Source organism: Triticum urartu, chromosome 1A, assembly GCF_056163025.1.
Source record: "Triticum urartu cultivar PI428250 chromosome 1A, HENAU_Tu73, whole genome shotgun sequence".
NCBI lineage: Eukaryota > Viridiplantae > Streptophyta > Magnoliopsida > Poales > Poaceae > Triticum > Triticum urartu.
The window spans coordinates 552,709,765-552,727,543 of NC_141873.1; the positions used below are offsets into that span (position 1 = coordinate 552,709,765).

Below are 17,779 nucleotides of genomic sequence, written 5' to 3' on the forward strand. Positions count from 1 at the left end.
GGGCCTGTTCCGGAGCTCCATCGGAGAGGGCCGTCATCACGGAGGGCTTCTACATCATCATAGCCCCTCCGATGAAGTGTGAGTAGTTTACCTCAGACCTTCGGGTCCATAGTTAGTAGCTAGATGGCTTCTTCTCTCTTTCTGGATCTCAATACAAAGTTCTCCCCCTTTCTTGTGGAGATCTATTCGATGTAATCTTCTTTTTGCGGTGTGTTTGTTGAGACCGATGAATTGTGGGTTTATGATCAAGTCTATCTATGAATAATATTTGAATCTTCTCCGAATTCTTTTATGTATGATTAGTTATCTTTGCAAGTCTCTTTGAATTATCAGTTTGGTTTGGCCTACTAGATTGGTTTTTCTTGCCATGGGAGAAGTGCTTAGCTTTGGGTTCGATCTTGCGGTGTCCTTTCCCAGTGACAGATGGAGCAGCAAGGCACGTATTGCATCGTTGCCATCGAGGATAACAAGATGGGGTTTATTTCATATTGCATGAATTTATCTCTCTACATCATGTCATCTTGCTTAAAGCGTTACTCTGTTTTTAACTTAATACTCTAGATGCATGCTGGATAGCGGTCGATGAGTGGAGTAATAGTAGTAGATGCAGAATCGCTTCGGTCTACTTGTCACGAACGTGATGCCTATATACATGATCATGCCTAGATATTCTCATAACTATGCTCAATTCTGTCAATTGCTCAACAGTAATTTGTTCACCCACCATAGAATACTTATGCTCTTGAGAGAAGCCACTAGTGAAACCTATGGCCCCGGGGTCTATTCTCATCATATCAATCTCCATCACTTTATTGCTTTGCTTTTTTACTTTGCCTTTTTACTTTTCACTTTGCATCTCTATACCAAAAATATTATATCTATCAGATCTCACTCTCGTAAGTGACCGTGAAAGGATTGACAACCCCTTATCGTGTTGGTTGCGAGTAGCTATCGTTTTGTGCAGGTACGAGGGACTTGAGCGTGGCCTCCTACTGGATTGATACCTTGATTCTCAAAAACTTAGGGAAATACTTACGCTACTCTGCTACATCATCCTTTCCTCTTCGGGGATATCCAACGCAAGGTCAAGAGGTAGCAAGAAGAATTTCTGGCGCCGTTGCTGGGGAGTCTACGCAAAAAGTCAACATACCAAGTACCTATCACAATCCCTATCTCTCGCATTACATTAGTTGCCATTTGCCTCTCGTTTTCCTCTCCCCCACTTCACCCTTGCCGTTTTATTCGCCCTCTCTTTCTCAATCTCCTCCTCCTTCTCTTTCTCCATTTACCTTTTTTCTCGCTAGCATTTTTGTTTGCCCGTGTGTTGGATTGCTTGTTTGTCGCGATGGCTCAAGATACTACCAAATTGTGTGACTTCACCAATACCAATAATAATGATTTCCTTAGCACTCCGATTGCTCCTCTTGCCAATACTGAATCTTGTGAAATCAATACTGCTTTGTTGAATCTTGTTATGAAAGATCAATTCGCCGGCCTTCCTAGTGAAGATGCCGCTACTCATCTGAATAGCTTCATTGATTTATGTGATATGCAAAAGAAAAAAAGATGTCGATAATGATGTCGTTAAATTGAAGGTATTTCCTTTTTCGCTTAGAGATCGTGCTAAAGCTTGGTTTTCGTCTTTGCCTAAAAATAGTATTGATTCTTGGAACAAGTGCAAAGATGCTTTTATCTCTAAGTATTTCCCTCCCGCTAAGATCATCTCTCTTAGAAACGAACTTTAAGCAACTTGATCATGAACATGTTGCACAAGCTTGGAAGAGAATGAAATTAATGATACGTAATTGCCCTACTCATGGTTTGAATTTGTGGATGATTATACAAAAATTTTATGCCGGATTGAATTTTGCTTCTAGAAATCTTTTAGATTCGGCCGCGGGAGGCACTTTTATGGAAATCACTTTAGGAGATGCTACTAAACTCCTAGATAATATTATGGTTAATTATTCTCAATGGCATACTGAAAGATCTTCTAATAAAAAAGTGCATGCGATAGAAGAAATCAATGTTTTGAGTGGAAAGATGGATGAACTTATGAAATTATTTTCTACTAAGAGTGTTTCTTCTAATCCTAATGATATGCCTTTGTCTACTTTGATTGAGAATAACAATGAATCTATGGATGTGAATTTTGTTGGTAGGAATAATTTTGGTAACAACGCTTATGGAGAGAATTTTAATCCTAGGCCATATCCTAGTAATCCTTCTAATAATTATGGGAATTCCTACAACAAATCTTATGGAAATTATAATAAGATGCCCTCTGAATTTGAGAATAGTGTTAAAGAGTTTATGAATTCACAAAAGAATTTTAATGCTTTGCTTGAAGAGAAATTGCTTAAAGTTGATAATTTGGCTAGGAACGTTGATAGGATTTCTCTTGAGGTTGATTCTTTAAACCTTAGATCTATTCCTCCTAAGCATGATATCAATGAGTCTCTCAAAGCCATGAGAATTTCCATTGATGAGTGCAAGGAAAGAACCGCTAGGATGCGTGCTTCCAAAGATGCCTGTATTAAAGCGCGTTCTTCCAATTCCTATGAAAATCAAGATGAAGATCTAAAAGTTATTGATGTGTCTCCTATTAAATCTTTGTTTTGCAATCTGAATCTTGATGAAACTGAATATGATCTTCCTTTACCTAGAAGGCATTCTAAAAATTCGGAGTATTTAGATCTTTATGATGAAATTGGGATTGAAAGAAATAAAAATATAGATGTTGCTAAACCCACTATATTGGATTTCAAGGAATTTAATTATGAAAGTTGCTCTTTAATTGATTGTATTTCCTTGTTATAATCCGTGCTAAATTCTCCACATGCTTATAGTCAAAAGAAAGCCTTCACCGAACATATTGTTGATGCCTTGATGCAATCTTATGAAGAAAAACTTGAGCTGAAAGTTTCTATCCCTAGAAAACTCTATGATGAGTGGGAACCAACTATTAAAATTAAAATTAAAGATCATGAGTTTTATGCTTTGTGTGATTTGGGTGCTAGTGTCTCCACTATCCCCAAAACTTTGTGTGATTTGCTAGATTTCCGCAATTTTGATGATTGCTCTCTAAACTTGCATCTTGCGGATTCTACTATTAAGAAACCTATGGGAAGGATTAATGATGTTCTTATTGTTGCAAATAGAAATTATGTGCCCGTAGATTTCATTGTTCTTGATATAGATTGCAATCCTTTTTGCCCTATTATTCTTGGTAGACCTTCCCTTAGAACGGTTGGTGCGATTATTGATATGAAGGAAGGGAATATTAGATTTCAATTTCCATTAAAAAAGGGCATGGAACACTTTCCAAGATAGAAAATAAAATTGCCATATGAAACTATCATGAGAGCCACTTATGGATTGCCTACCAAAGATGGCAATACCTAGATCTATCCTCGCTTTTATGCCTAGCTAGGGGCGTTAAACGATAGCGCTTGTTGGGAGGTAACCCAATTTTATTTTTATTCCTTGCTTTTTGCTCATGTTTAGTAATAAATAAATTATTTAGCCTCTGTTTTGGTTGTGTTTTTTGTGTTTAATTAGTGTTTATGCCAAGTAGAACCGTTGGGAAGACTTGGGGAAAGTCTTGTTGAAGTTGCTGTAAAAAACAGAAACTTTAGCGCTCACGAAAACTGCTGTCATTTTTATTTGGAGAGTGCTATTTAGCTAATTATTTTTGAAGATGATTAATAGATAAATTCCTCACGTCCAGAAATTTATTTTAGAATTTTTGGGGTTCCAGATATTGCGCTAGCTACAGATTACTACAGACTGTTCTGTTTTTGACAGATTCTGTTTTTCGTGTGTTGTTTGCTTATTTTGATGAATCTATGGTTAGTAAAATAGTTTATAATCCATAGAGAAGTTGGAATACAGTAGGTTTAACACCAATACAAATAAATAATGAGTTCATTACAGTACCTTGAAGTGGTTTTTTGTTTTCTTTTGCTAACGGAGCTCACGAGTTTTCTACTTTAAGTTTTGTGTTGTGAAGTTTTCAAGTTTTGGGTGAATTCTTGTGATGGATTATGGAACAAGGAGTGGCAAGAGCCTAAGCTTGGGTATGCCCATGGACCCCCCAAGATAATCCAAGGACACCAAAAATTCAAAGCTTGGGGATGCCCCGGAAGGCATCCCCTCTTTCGTCCACTTCCATCGGTAATTTACTTGGAGCTATATTTTTATTCACCAACATGATATGTGTTTTGCTTGGAGCGTCTTGTATTATTTGTGTCTTTGGTTGTTAGTGTGCCACAATCATCCTTGCTGTACACACCTTTTGAGATAGCCATACATGAATTAGAATTTGATAGAATACTCTATGTGCTTCACTTATATCTTCTTGAGCTAAGTAGTTTTGCTCTATGTGCTTCACTTATATCTTTCGAGCGCTATAATTTTGCTCTATGTGCTTCACTTAGATTTTTTAGAGCACGGTGGTGGATTTGTTTTAAAGAAACTATTGATCTCTCATGCTTCACTTAAATTATTTTGAGAGTCTTAATAGCATGGTAATTTGCTTAATAATAACATGCTTGGTATTCAAGATTTGTGAAACTTTCTTTTGAGTGTGTTGAATACTAAGAAAAGTTGGATGCTTGATCATTGTTTTGAGATATGGAGGTAGTAATATCAAAGTCATGCTAGTAGAGTAATTGTGAATTTGAGAAGTGCTCGAGTTAAAGTTTGCAAGTCCCGTAGCATGCATGTATGGTAAACGTTATGCAACAAATTTGAAACATGAGATGTTATTTGATTGTCCTCCTTATGAGTGGCGGTCGGGGACGAGCGATGGTCTTTTCCTACCAATCTATCCCCCTAGGAGCATGCGCGTACTACTTTGGTTTTTGATGGCTTGTAGATTTTTTCAATAAGTATATGAGTTCTTTATCACTAATGTTGAGTCCATGGATTATACGCACTCTCACTCTTCCATCATTGCTAGCCTCTACGGTACCGTGCATTGCCCTTTCTCACATCGAGAGTTGGTGCAAACTTCGCTGGTGCATCCAAACCCCGTGATACGATACGCTCTTTCACACATAAACCTCCTTATATCTTCCTCAAAACAGCCACCATACCTACCTATTATGGCATTTCCATAGCCATTCCGAGATATATTGCCATGCAACTTTCCACCATCCAGTTTATCATGACACATTCATCATTGTCATATTTCTTAGCATGATCATGTAGTTGACATAGTATTTGTGGCAAAGCCACCGTTCATAATTTTTTCATACTTGTCACTCTTGATTCATTGCATATCCCGGTACACCGCCGGAGGCATCCATATAGAGTCATACTTTGTTCTAGTATCGAGTTGTAATCATTGAGTTGTAAATAAGTAGAAGTGTGATGGTCATCATTCAATAGAGCATTGTCCCAAAAAAATGCCAAAGAAAAAAAAAAGAAGGCCCAAAAAAAGAAAATAAATAAAAAGGGGCAATGCTACTATTCCTTTTTTCCACACTTGTGCTTCAAAGTAGCACCATGTTCTTCATATAGAGAGTCTCTTGAGTTATCACTTTCATATACTAGTGGGAATTTTCATTATAGAACTTGGCTTGTATATTCCAACAATGGGCCTCCTCAAGTGCCCTAGGTCTTTGTGAGCAAGCAAGTTGGATGCACACCCACTTAGTTTCTTTTGTTGAGCTTTCATACATTTATAGCTCTAGTGCATTCGTTGCATGGCAATCCCTACTCCTTGCATTAACATCAATCGATGGGCATCTCCATGGCCCATTGATTAGCCTCGTTGATGTGAGACTTTCTCCTTTTTGTCTTCTCCACATAACCCCCATCATTATATTCTATTCCACCCATAGTGCTATATCCATGGCTCACGCTCATGTATTGCGTGAAAGTTTATGAGTTTGAAATTATTAAGGTATGAAACAATTGCTTGGCTTGTCATCGGGGTTGTGCATGATGAGAGCATTCTTGTGTAACAAAAATGGAGCATGACTAAACTATATGATTTTGTAGGGATGAACTTTCTTTGGCCATGTTAATTTAAGATAACATAATTTCTTTGTTGGTTTGCTTGAAGTATTATTATTCTCTATGTCAATATGAACTTTTGTATTGAATCTTCCTAATATGAATATTCATACCACAATTAAGAAGATTTGCATTGAAATTATGCCAAGTAGCACTCCGCATCAAAAATTCTCTTTTTATCATTTACCTACTCAAGGACGAGCAGGAATTAAGCTTGGGGATGCCTGATACGTCTCCAACGTATCTATAATTTTTGATTGCTCCATGCTATATTATCTATTGTTTTCGACTATATTGGGCTTTGTTTTCCACTTTTATATTATTTTTGGGACTAACCTATTAACCGGAGGCTCAGCCCAGAATTGCTGTTTTTTGCCTATTTCAGTATTTCGGAGAAACAGAATATCAAACGAAGTCCAAATGGAATAAAACCTGCGGGGACGTGATTTTCTCACCGAACGTGATCCAGGAGACTTGGACCCTACTCCAAGGAGTCAAAGAGGCGGTCACGAGGGTGGGGGGCGTGCCCACCCCCTAGGGCGCGCCCCTGCCTCGTGGGCCCCTCGGTGCTCCACGGACGTACTCCTTCCTCCTATATATACCTACGTACCCCCAAACGATCAGAACAGGAGCCAAAAACCTAATTCCACCGCTGCAACTTTCTGTATCCACGAGATCCCATCTTGGGGCCTGTTCCGGAGCTCCGCGGAGAGGGCCGTCATCACGGAGGGCTTCTACATCATCATAGCCCCTCCGATGAAGTGTGAGTAGTTTACCTCAGACCTTCGGGTCCATAGTTAGTAGCTAGATGGCTTCTTCTCTCTTTCTGGATATCAATACAAAGTTCTCCCCCTCTCTTGTGGAGATCTATTCAATGTAATCTTCTTTTTGCGGTGTGTTTGTTGAGACCGATGAATTGTGGGTTTATGATCAAGTCTATCTATGAATAATATTTGAATCTTCTCTGAATTCTTTTATGTATGATTAGTTATCTTTGCAAGTCTCTTCGAATTATCAGTTTGGTTTGGCCTACTAGATTGGTTTTTCTTGCCATGGGAGAAGTGCTTAGCTTTGGGTTCGATCTTGCGGTGTCCTTTCCCAATGATAGAAGGGGCAGCAAGGCACGTATTGCATCGTTGCCATCGAGGATAACAAGATGGGGTTTATTTCATATTGCATGAATTTATCTCTCTACATCATGTCATCTTGCTTAAAGCGTTACTCTGTTTTTAACTTAATACTCTAGATGCATGCTGGATAGCGGTCGATGAGTGGAGTAATAGTAGTAGATACAAAATCGTTTCGGTCTACTTGTCACAGACGTGATGCCTATATACATGATCATGCCTAGATATTCTCATAACTATGCTCAATTCTGTCAATTGCTCAACAGTAATTTGTTCACCCACCGTAGAATACTTATGCTCTTGAGAGAAGCCACTAGTGAAACCTATGGCCCCCGGGTCTATTCTCATCATATCAATCTCCATCACTTTAATCTTACTTTGCTTTTTTACTTTGCCTTTTTACTTTTCACTTTGCATCTCTATACCAAAAATACCAAAAATATTATATCTATCAGATCTCACTCTCGTAAGTGACCGTGAAGGGATTGACAACCCCTAATCGCGTTGGTTGCGAGTAGCTGTCATTTTGTGCAGGTACGAGGGACTTGAGCATGGCCTCCTACTGGATTGATACCTTGGTTCTCAAAAACTGAGGGAAATACTTACGCTACTCTGTTGCATCATCCTTTCCTCTTCGGGGAAATCCAGCGCAAGCTCAAGAGGTAGCAGGCCCACTCGATAAGACATCATCGTAATGAGCTCAATGTGACTAGGGGGTTGGTCACGGGATGATGTGTTACGAAACGAGTAAAGAGACTTGCCGTAACAAGATTGAACAAGGTATCAGTATACCAACGATCGAATCTCGGGCAAGTACTATACCGGTAGACAAAGGGAATTGTATACGGGATTTATTGAATCCTCGACATCGTGGTTCATCCGATGAGATCATCATGGAACATGTGGGAGCCAACATGGGTATCTAGATCCCGCTGTTGGTTATTGGCTGGATAGATGTCTCGGTCATGTCTGCATGATTCCCGAACCCGTAGGGTCTACACACTTAAGGTTCGATGATGCTAGGGTTATAGGGAAAGTTTGTACATGGTTACCGAATGTTGTTCGGAGTCCCAAATGAGATCCTGGACGTAACGAGGAGTTCCGGAATGGTCCGGAGACAAAGATTTATATATGGGAACTCCTTATTCAGTCGCCGAAAGTGTTCGGGGGTTTATCGGTATTGTACCGGGACCACCGAAAGGGTTCCGGGGGTCCACTGGGAGGGTCCACCTGCCCCGGAGGGCCCTATGGGCTGAATATGGAGGGGGAACCAGCCCCTAGGTGGGCTGGGCGCCAAACCCCCTAGGGCCCATGCGCCTAGGGTTTGGGGGAACCCTAAAGGGGGCGCCCCCTTGGCTTGGGGGGCAAGCCTTCCCCCCCTTGGCCATCGCTTCCCCTCTAGATCCATCTGGAGGGGGCGGCCCCCTCTCCCTTGCCCCTATAAATAGAGGGGAGGTGGGAGGGCAGCTGGACCACATCCAAGGCGCAGCCCTCCCCCTCCCCAACACCTCCTCCTCCTCCCGCGATGCTTGGCGAAGCCCTGCTGGAGTGCCACACTCCTCCATCATCACCACGCCGTCGTGCTACTGCTGGATGGAGTCTTCCCCAACCTCTCCCTCTCTCCTTGCTGGATGAAGGCGCGGGAGACGTCACCGGGCTGCACGTGTGTTGAACGCGGAGGCACCGTTGTTCGGTGCTTAGATCGGAATCGGCCGCGATCTGAATCGCTTCATGTATGACTCCATCGACTACGTTCTTGCAACGCTTCCGCATCGCGATCTTCAAAGGTATGAAGATGCACTCCCCTCTTGTTGCTAGTAAACTCCATAGATTGATCTTGGTGATGCGTAGAATTTTTTTTAATTTCTGCTACGATCCCCAACAAGAACTAGACGACAATGCATGATTGCCTTTATTCACTACTTGCTTGACTATGACCGAAGAAGGATGTCCTAATCTTTGATGCCATCTTGCCAAGGAGGGCTTGACGACGGAGTAGACTTGACGACGATGCTTTCGACTAAATGCTCCAGATGTAATGGGATACAAGCCTCCAATGCATCTACCGTGGTGAATGAGCTCCCTCATTGCCCGATCCTTTATGAAAAAATATGTGGGATGAGTTTCAAAGAAGACATTGTTATCATAAGTTAAACGAGACATAGATGCAAGGTTTTTGTCGGCTTGTGGAACATGAAGAACATCTTTTAGAATAAGATCACGTTTAAGATTAGGGGAATTAATAGATGCTTGACCAATATGACAAATATCCATACCTCCACCACTTGCGGTGTGAATTTGATCATTGCCAAAGTACTTATCCCTCATGGATAGCTTCTCAAGTTCATTGGTGACATGATCGGTGGCTCCTGAGTCAGCGTACCAGATGGTACCATCTCCTCCTTGCTCCCGGATTGCTGCTGCAACAAGACGAGCGTCCGGAACAAAGTCATCATCGTAACGATGCCAACAGTCCATGACTTCATGGCCTGCCTTTTTGCAAAGTTGGCACCGAACGCGACCATTGGAGGAGGACCCAGAGGAGGCGTGATTGGTGCTGTAGCCGCCCCCTCCAGATCGTGAGTTGTTGTAGTTGCCTCCGTTTGAGAGTGGGCCTTGGTTGTTGCCGCAGCCACGCCCACCGCTGCTGTTGCCGCGACTCCTGCCCCCCTGGTGATCGCGCCCACGAGCAGACCCGCGACCACGAGTGGCGGCATTAGCTGAAGACTGCCGCACGTTCATCCCGTGAAGAAGATGCAGGCGCGCGTCAAAGCTCGGCAACTGGGTATTCAACTCCTGGACAGTCACGTGCTCCACGCGCGCAGCAAGGGCCGACACGACCGGGCTGTAGTCGAGGTCGAGGCCGGCCAGAACTTGGGAAACAATCTCGCCGCTTGTCATTGCCGTTCGAGTGCATGCAATCTCATTTGAGAGCACCTTGATCTTGGCCAAATATTCTGCCATAGTCAGGTTTCCTTTTTCAGGTTGGTGAGCTCAATCCTTGTGTTGATGGCTTGAGCTTGATTTTGGGCATCAAACATGGCATGGATCGCTGCCCATACCTCTGCCCGTGTCTAAAGGGTGACCACCTGCGCAAGAATCTCGCGAGACAACGAACCCATCAGAAAACCTTGGACTTGATATTGTTGTGCATACCAGAGGACGCGGGCGAAGTTCGCAATCTTCTCCTCCTTGCCATCTTTGGTGATGGTGAGTGTCTCCGGCGGCGCTTGGCTCTCCGGATTGAGGTGGTGGCCCATCTGCGTGCCCTTGATTTGGGGCAGCACGATGGCCTTCCACATGAGGTAGTTCTGCCTCGTGAGCTTCTCCTGGGGTGGGGATCCAATGGACATAGGATAGGACGAGGTGGAGGAGGAGGGTGCGAAGGTGGAGGCTGATGCCATGGATGTGGAGAGGGCACCTATGGTGCTGGCTTGGGTGGAAGCGGTGGTCATGGCGAGGGTTTTGCGGGAGGGCTAATACTAGATGCGATCCTCTTTCGATCTCTGGGAAGAAGATGCTCTGATTACCATGTAAGAATATTTGGGAAGCGTTAAACCCTTTTCTCGGGCCGCACTTATATTTATACTGATGTTGACGTGGCTTACAAGCAGATCGATCGAGAGACCAATGGGGAATCCAGAAAGAATCGGTAACGAGGGAGAGAAACAGAAGAAGAGATAGAACAGGAATCTAGTTCAAACAACTAGTCCTATCTCATTACAATGTATTCTAACATGATGATGATGGCGGCTTCTAAAATGTGTGCATGTGGTGTGCGCTTTAGGTCTGCTACACCGGCTGTTGGCGACGACACCGATTTTAGATATAGGGAGTGAGAGCACTCCACATTATTGAGTTTGTAGGTGTGAGTGGTGGCTTCGGATGGATTGATCTATGTTCTTGTGAGACCTTTGTGGAATAATTAATAAAGATGGCTGCATGCATCGATTGATACTGAGGCCTGGGGTTTAACCTCCTTTCCTAAAAAAAACTCCAAGATCAGCAAAACTCAATCCCTCAACTTTTAAAACCCGATAAGTTTAGTCCTCGGGCGGTTTCCGTCCGGTGTGAACAATACACCGATGAACAGTCAACTCAGAAAAAAAACGGCAACAAAAAAAACAAAAAGTATGAAATTTTATGACATCGAAGATACTCAGGCGCGTGCAAAATTTAGTCATTTTTGGATGTTTAAGGAGCTCACGGCAAAAAAATGAACGTAAATCTGCTCTTATGTGGTCAACGGACAAATTACAATGCAAGATCCCCATTTAACATTGGTGGATAGCAAGTTGCATACTGAAGGTATACTTGCAGGAAATAAAAAGATTTTAAACATAGATGATAGATTAGCTGACCACATAAGAGGTGAAAGAGTGACATCAGTTATCATTACATGAAAGCATCATATAGATTAGTGACTAGGTGCATACATACAGCGAAAGTGCCAAACATTCCCATTGGAGGGCCAGTGAGAGATTCTCCATGGCTAACCAACCTTGTTCAAAGCAACAAGCTGAAGTGCCCCAACATTCATACATGCAACCAGACACCAACAGAATGAAAAACTGAAGTGTGTGTATGACTTATCCAACACACAGCTTCAGACTACAAGATTTAGCATATACCCAGCAACTGATGTCCACTAAGTCACTAGTGCCACGCTGAGTATGCCGTATCTAGTGACCATCTGATTTCCACTCGGCAAAACAGGGAATGTAAGGTAGAACTCCCAGGAAATGTACAGAAGCATAGAAGAGCTCTGTGGCATTTCAGACCTACTAGAATCAAGTAGCCATGTTAATTTTCCAGAAGCTGGCTTGCAATACTGCTAGTTGGAAAGCATTTTTCAGGGTCCAGACTATTTAGTCTCCTAAATACTGTAACTGGGATAACACTCACACGTTAATATGTTATCCAGCTATATGCAGATGCAGACATGCAGTTACCGGGATGAATGACAAGTATTTCTCCACAAATCAAAGTGTGCCATACTCTAAGCTTTATTTATTCTCATGCTAAACATTATGAATGGCCTTCTATCTGTTTTAACAATGACCTTCACCATTTCAGTTACCTGGATTGGATAAGTGTTTGGTCACAGTGCACATGAGTACAATAGTTCAGCGTTACTATTCACTGTTTAATTCACTGCAAAATCACTGTATAAGTAATTCACTGCAAAGGTAATTCATCTGGATAAATTAATGAAACACATAGTCCAGTGTTACTTTTCCTTTCAGTGAAGGAGTTACTGCTCTTACTCAAGATTGATAATTCAGTGCAATCCTAGTTAGTACAAATTACCAGTTCCAGCTCCATCAATTCAGTGCAATTCACTTTCAATTTGAGTTCAGTTTCAGGACTCACCTATCAGCCGCAGGAGCAGCTGGGGCGGGGAAAAGGCAGCAGCATGATCGGGGAACCTCGTGTGGCGGGTGAGCGGTGCAGGTTCTCAGTGGCGGAACGGACAGCCATGGCGATCGGGCAGAGGACGAAGGAAGGAGACGGGGGCCTTTTTTTAGAGGTTTGAAAGTACAAGATTTCTTTTGCAAAATGTCCAGTGAACTGCCTTGTCGAAGGACCTGCAGCTGATGCATCCACAAACAGTGATGAAAGTACAATATTTCTTTTGCGCCACATTACTTTTATCAACGAACATCAATGCCACAGATCAGCATTAATTAAACATTGGTGGATAGCAAGTTGCATACTGAATGTATGCTTGCAGGAAATTAGAAGACTTCAAACATACTAGATAATATATTAGCCGACCACATACGAGGTGAAAGAGTGACATCAGTTATCATTACACCAAAGCAAATAGATTAGCGACTAAGTTCATCATACAGCTAAACATTCCCATTGGAGGGCCAGTGACAGATTCTTCATGGCTTACCAACATCAACAGAATAAAAACCTAAAGTGCATGTACGACTTATCCAACACACGGCTTCAAAACTAGAAGATTTACCATGTACCAAACAACTGATGTCTACTAAATCGCTAGTGCCATGCTGAGTACGAAGTCATAAGTGACCTTTTGTTGAGGTCTGCTTCAGTACAACCACCCCCCCCCCCCCCCTCGCTTAACGTATAAGGGCATTTTGGGCATACGGTGCTTAACGTATCCCGCGCCGTATGCGGCGTGCCCATACAGGTAGAGCCGAGCGCACGGCTCGAGCCGATACGGCCGGCTCGTATCTACCCTCTCCCCGTCGTGCGAAAAAAAAACCACGACCTGCGTTGATCACGCGGCCCGTTCCAACGTCGCCCCGCCCCGTCGATCGCCGCCCTTACCCGCCGATCGCCGCCTTTCCCCGCCGATCTAGCTGTGATCACGCTGCCAATTCCAACGTCTTCCCGTCCGGCCGATCGCCGCCTTTCCCCACCGATCGCCGACCATTTTCCCGTCTTCACCCGGGATCTGGCCGACGCGGACGTTGTTGGAGTCGCCCGCCGTACGTGATTTCGCCTCCGTGCAGGTCGTCGCGGTGACGTGGCCTACATGGACGTCGTCGCCGCCCGCAACTCCGTGATCAACCTCTCTGGGAACGTCCTCGCCGTCCGCAGCCACGCCAGGCCGGCCGAAGTGCACGTGCACGCCATGTAAGTCGTCTAGTTTGTCAAAAAAATTGTATCTGTAAATAATTATGTGCAATCACTTGTTAGATAAGAAGTTGTCATCTGTATGATCATAGTACATTTAATTTGATTTAAAATTGATAGATCAATTTTTATTATAATATTGCAGTGTTGGTTGTGAGATCATTCAATGGATAAAGAAACTGCATTTACGGATCTGTTTTTGGACACGAGTGAGTGGGATGGTAGCGATAGTGTTGATCATATGAATGGTAATGATAGTAAAAGATGATGATGATGGCAGCGACAATGAATCCTGGTCGTCGTACGATAATTTACCTGAGGAGGATTTTCAAAAGAAGGAGGAGGGTGCTTGTAAAACGTAAGTGTCGTGTACAATCTTTTCGTGGGATGAAGAACCATATGGTACTTACATGTGCATATGATTTTTTTATGTGCAGGAGGATATTGATGTCCAGAACAAGGAAAATCATGGTTGAATCTTTCGCGGATAACATAAGCCAGGTTCGGTCCAAAATTTAAGATGTCATTGAATAATAAAAAATTGTTAATGACAACTTACACTTGCTTATGTGGAATATTGTAGGCTAACTTTGATGGTTGGAGTGGTGATGATGGATATGAGCATGAGGATGGAGCTAATATGGACATTGAGGAAGCTGAAATCCAACAACGTGCGCTCAGACACAGTTGAAGGTTATGGGTATGACATTTGCATCACAATGGGAGGCCTACATGTTCTATAATAACTATGCCAAAGACCGTGGATTCAGTATCAGAAAAGATAAGGTGAAACGAGGAAAAGGACTTTCAACCACTGTTCGGTATAGGCGATACGTTTGCTCGAGGGCAGGAAAACGTCTCAGTAAATTTTTAAACCCGGAGGGCCGTACCCGCAGGCTAAGACCCGAGACTCGTTGCGAGTGTGGCGCACATTTAGTCGTGAAGCTGGACAAAGGACGTGGAGTTTGGTTCGTGGCAGCTTTTATGGATGATCACAACCATTTGTTAGCTAGACCAGATGAGGTGGTATTTCTGCGGTCACATCGAGTGATGGGAGATCACCAGATAGCTGAGATCTTAGCGATGGAAGGTGCTGGGATCAGAAAGCATATCATCATCGACAACTTCATTAGCAGGTATGGCTCGTATGATAAGTGTGGGTTTCTGAGACGAGACGTGTACAACCTATGTTGCCGAGAAAAAATGAAGTTGATTGCGAAGGGTGATGCTAACACGGCAATCGGGATTATGAGGAGCAGAAAGGAGAAGGATCTAGACTTTTTCTTTGAGTACGTGCTCGATAAGGAGGGCCGTTTGAAGAGCATGTTCTGGTGCGATGCACAGTCGCGGCGGGACTATCAGTTGTATGGAGATGTGACTGTGTTCGACAGCACGTATAAGATGAAAAAATATGGTATGCCGTTCATCCTCTTTGTTGGTGTAAATAATCACCGTTGCACCACAGTTTTTGGTTGTGCCATTGTGTCCGACGAGACCGAAGCGACGTACGTGTGGCTGCTCCAGACATTCCTGAAGGCCAATTGTCAGAAAAAGCCAAGGTCAATCATCACAGATGGAGACGCTGCAATGATACGAGCTATTCGGTTGGTTTTGGTTGATGTGTTGCACCATCTCTGCTCATGGCACGTGAAAAAAACATGCAGAAGCACCTTAATTACAAATCGCTAAATTAGTTCAGGGCACTCTTGTACTACTCCACCTCTCCAGCCAACTTTGAGGCGAGATGACACGCTTTCGTCCGTAAATGGAAGACTGATAAAACAGAAGAGTGGCTGAGTAGGATGTACAGAAAGAGGAGTCTGTGGACAGCATCATATCTGTCAGATGGTTTTTTTTCTGGGTATGCGCAGTAATCAGAGGAGTGAAAGCCTTAACTCTTGTCTTCACCTTCACTTGGACGGCGGTATGACTATTATTGACCTAGTTGTGCATTATGAGAATTGCATAGTTCGACTACGTGAGAACGAGGCGCATGATGACTGTGTTTCAAATCAGTCATTGCCACCATCAGTCACAGAATATAAGGATATTGAGAAGCATGCTGCCGAAGTATTCACTCATTCCAATTTTTATATTCTTCAACAAGATCTGAAGAAGATGGGAGAGCTTGAGATTTTTGAGACGCTGGTGGGAGTTGACTGCCACACCTTCATCGTGGCATGGAGAAATAACCGCAAATTTCAGTTCGGCGTGAATTATCGAGCTGAAAACTCTGAGAATACGATAGACTGCAGTTGTGGACAAATGCTTCGGAAAGGATTGCCTTGCAAACACATTCTGTATGTGTTGGTTCATCTGAAAATATCTAAAATACCTAAGTGTTGCATCCTTAAGAGGATGTCGAAAGTTGCGAGAGGTGGGCTGCCTGCACAGCGAAAGAGTGACAAGTTTGGCTGGGGTTGGACAGGGGCAGAGCAGCGTGCTCGCTATAGTCAACTCAGTATAACAGGAGCTGAAGCTTTTCATGTTGCTTCAAATGATCCATTCGTCTTTGATGAGTTGATGCAGTGTCTGCAGAATATAATAGCAAAGAAAAAGGTTCCTGATAATAATGCTGTTGGTAGTAGAAGAAATGTGCATGAGGAGCCATGTCAGCCGGAACAACATGTTGATGTCATAGGTGATCCCGTGAAAGTTTCGACGAAGGGCGCCCCTAAACAGAGCACGACATGACAGGCAAAGAAAGATCCAAATGTTACAAAAAATGGAAGACCAAAATCATTCTGAGAAAAAACCCGGTCCTCTTTGTGGCATTTGTCAGAAAGAGTGCCATAGACGGCAAACGTGCGCTGAGAATGAAAAGTAAGTTTTACATTATTTTAATTATTGTTTGGTTCTCTCTTTACAATTGTCTGATGAGTTGTTTACAATTTGTTATGTAGGAATCGGGCATAAAGATAAAGTATTCATAATCAATTGAAGGCACTCGCAATTTCAGTTTATTTGTTTAAGGATAAGAGACATGGCACTTTGAGTTTATTCTTTAAGCCACCTTGTTCGATGGAAGGCACTGACACTTTCAGTTTATTTGTTTAAGGATTGGAGACATGGCACTTTGAGTTAATCTTTATGCCAACTTGTTCGATGTTATGAGACACGCGATTTCTATTATTATGTGTGAAACATGATATATTTGTATGAGTGTGTTACTGCTGTCATGACTTTGTCAACTGATTAACATTTTTAAAATCTAATATATGTGAAAAAAATATTTGAAAAAAAGCCCAGCCGTGGCCGGGCGCGCGCACGGACAGTATACTACAACGCCTTCTGGGAGGCCTTTTGGCCGGCGAGCTGGGAGGCCACGGCGTACAACAGGGCATTCATTAGTGTTCTGTAGCGAGCTTGTGAGAAGGCGAAGACGCGGGTATATAAACCGGTCGGCGCGTCTCTCCGCGGGCGAGGTGGGACTAAACTTAGTCGGCACAACGCGCCAGCGTCCCCATCCGCACAAGAAGAGGATCGGCCCACGCGCCCGACGCGCGTCGTTTATGGGCCGACATATCGCCATATTCCCCCTCGGGATCGTTGCATGTGCCTGCTGGGTGGGGCGGGACGAGACCTCTGCCACCGTGCGCGCGGCTTTCGGTCGGTCGGCTGCTGGGCCAGCAGACCCGCGCGTGGCGCACGGCGAATCGCGCCAGCCCACACTAGCTGGACTGCGCGGGCCCGCCACTGCCTCGGCTGTCGGCCACCGCACGGGCTGGGCTGGAATATTAGTCGGATCCAGCGCCGCTACTGCCAGCAGAATCGACGTGAGAAATTGTGCAGGTTTTGTCCACATCGCGCCAACTCAGGACGGCGGGGATATTTTCTAATAAATAAATGACTGCCGCGAGTAGAAACAACAACAGTACATATAACATTGCAGCCGCAAACTGATACATTTTAGGATAGCAAAAATATTACTTGCCCACACGCATTTAAATGTTTAGTCTCACATGAAAGCGATAAATAAAACGTGAAAAATTGTCGAAATCTATCCCAGTGCCATG

At 43.4% G+C, this 17,779-nt stretch overlaps 1 pseudogene; it reads left to right on the forward strand.

The window, feature by feature from the left end:
- Nucleotides 1–15,350: 15,350 nt before the first annotated feature.
- LOC147992603 (protein FAR-RED IMPAIRED RESPONSE 1-like) lies at nucleotides 15,351–16,590 on the forward strand (annotated as a pseudogene).
- Nucleotides 16,591–17,779: the final 1,189 nt, after the last annotated feature.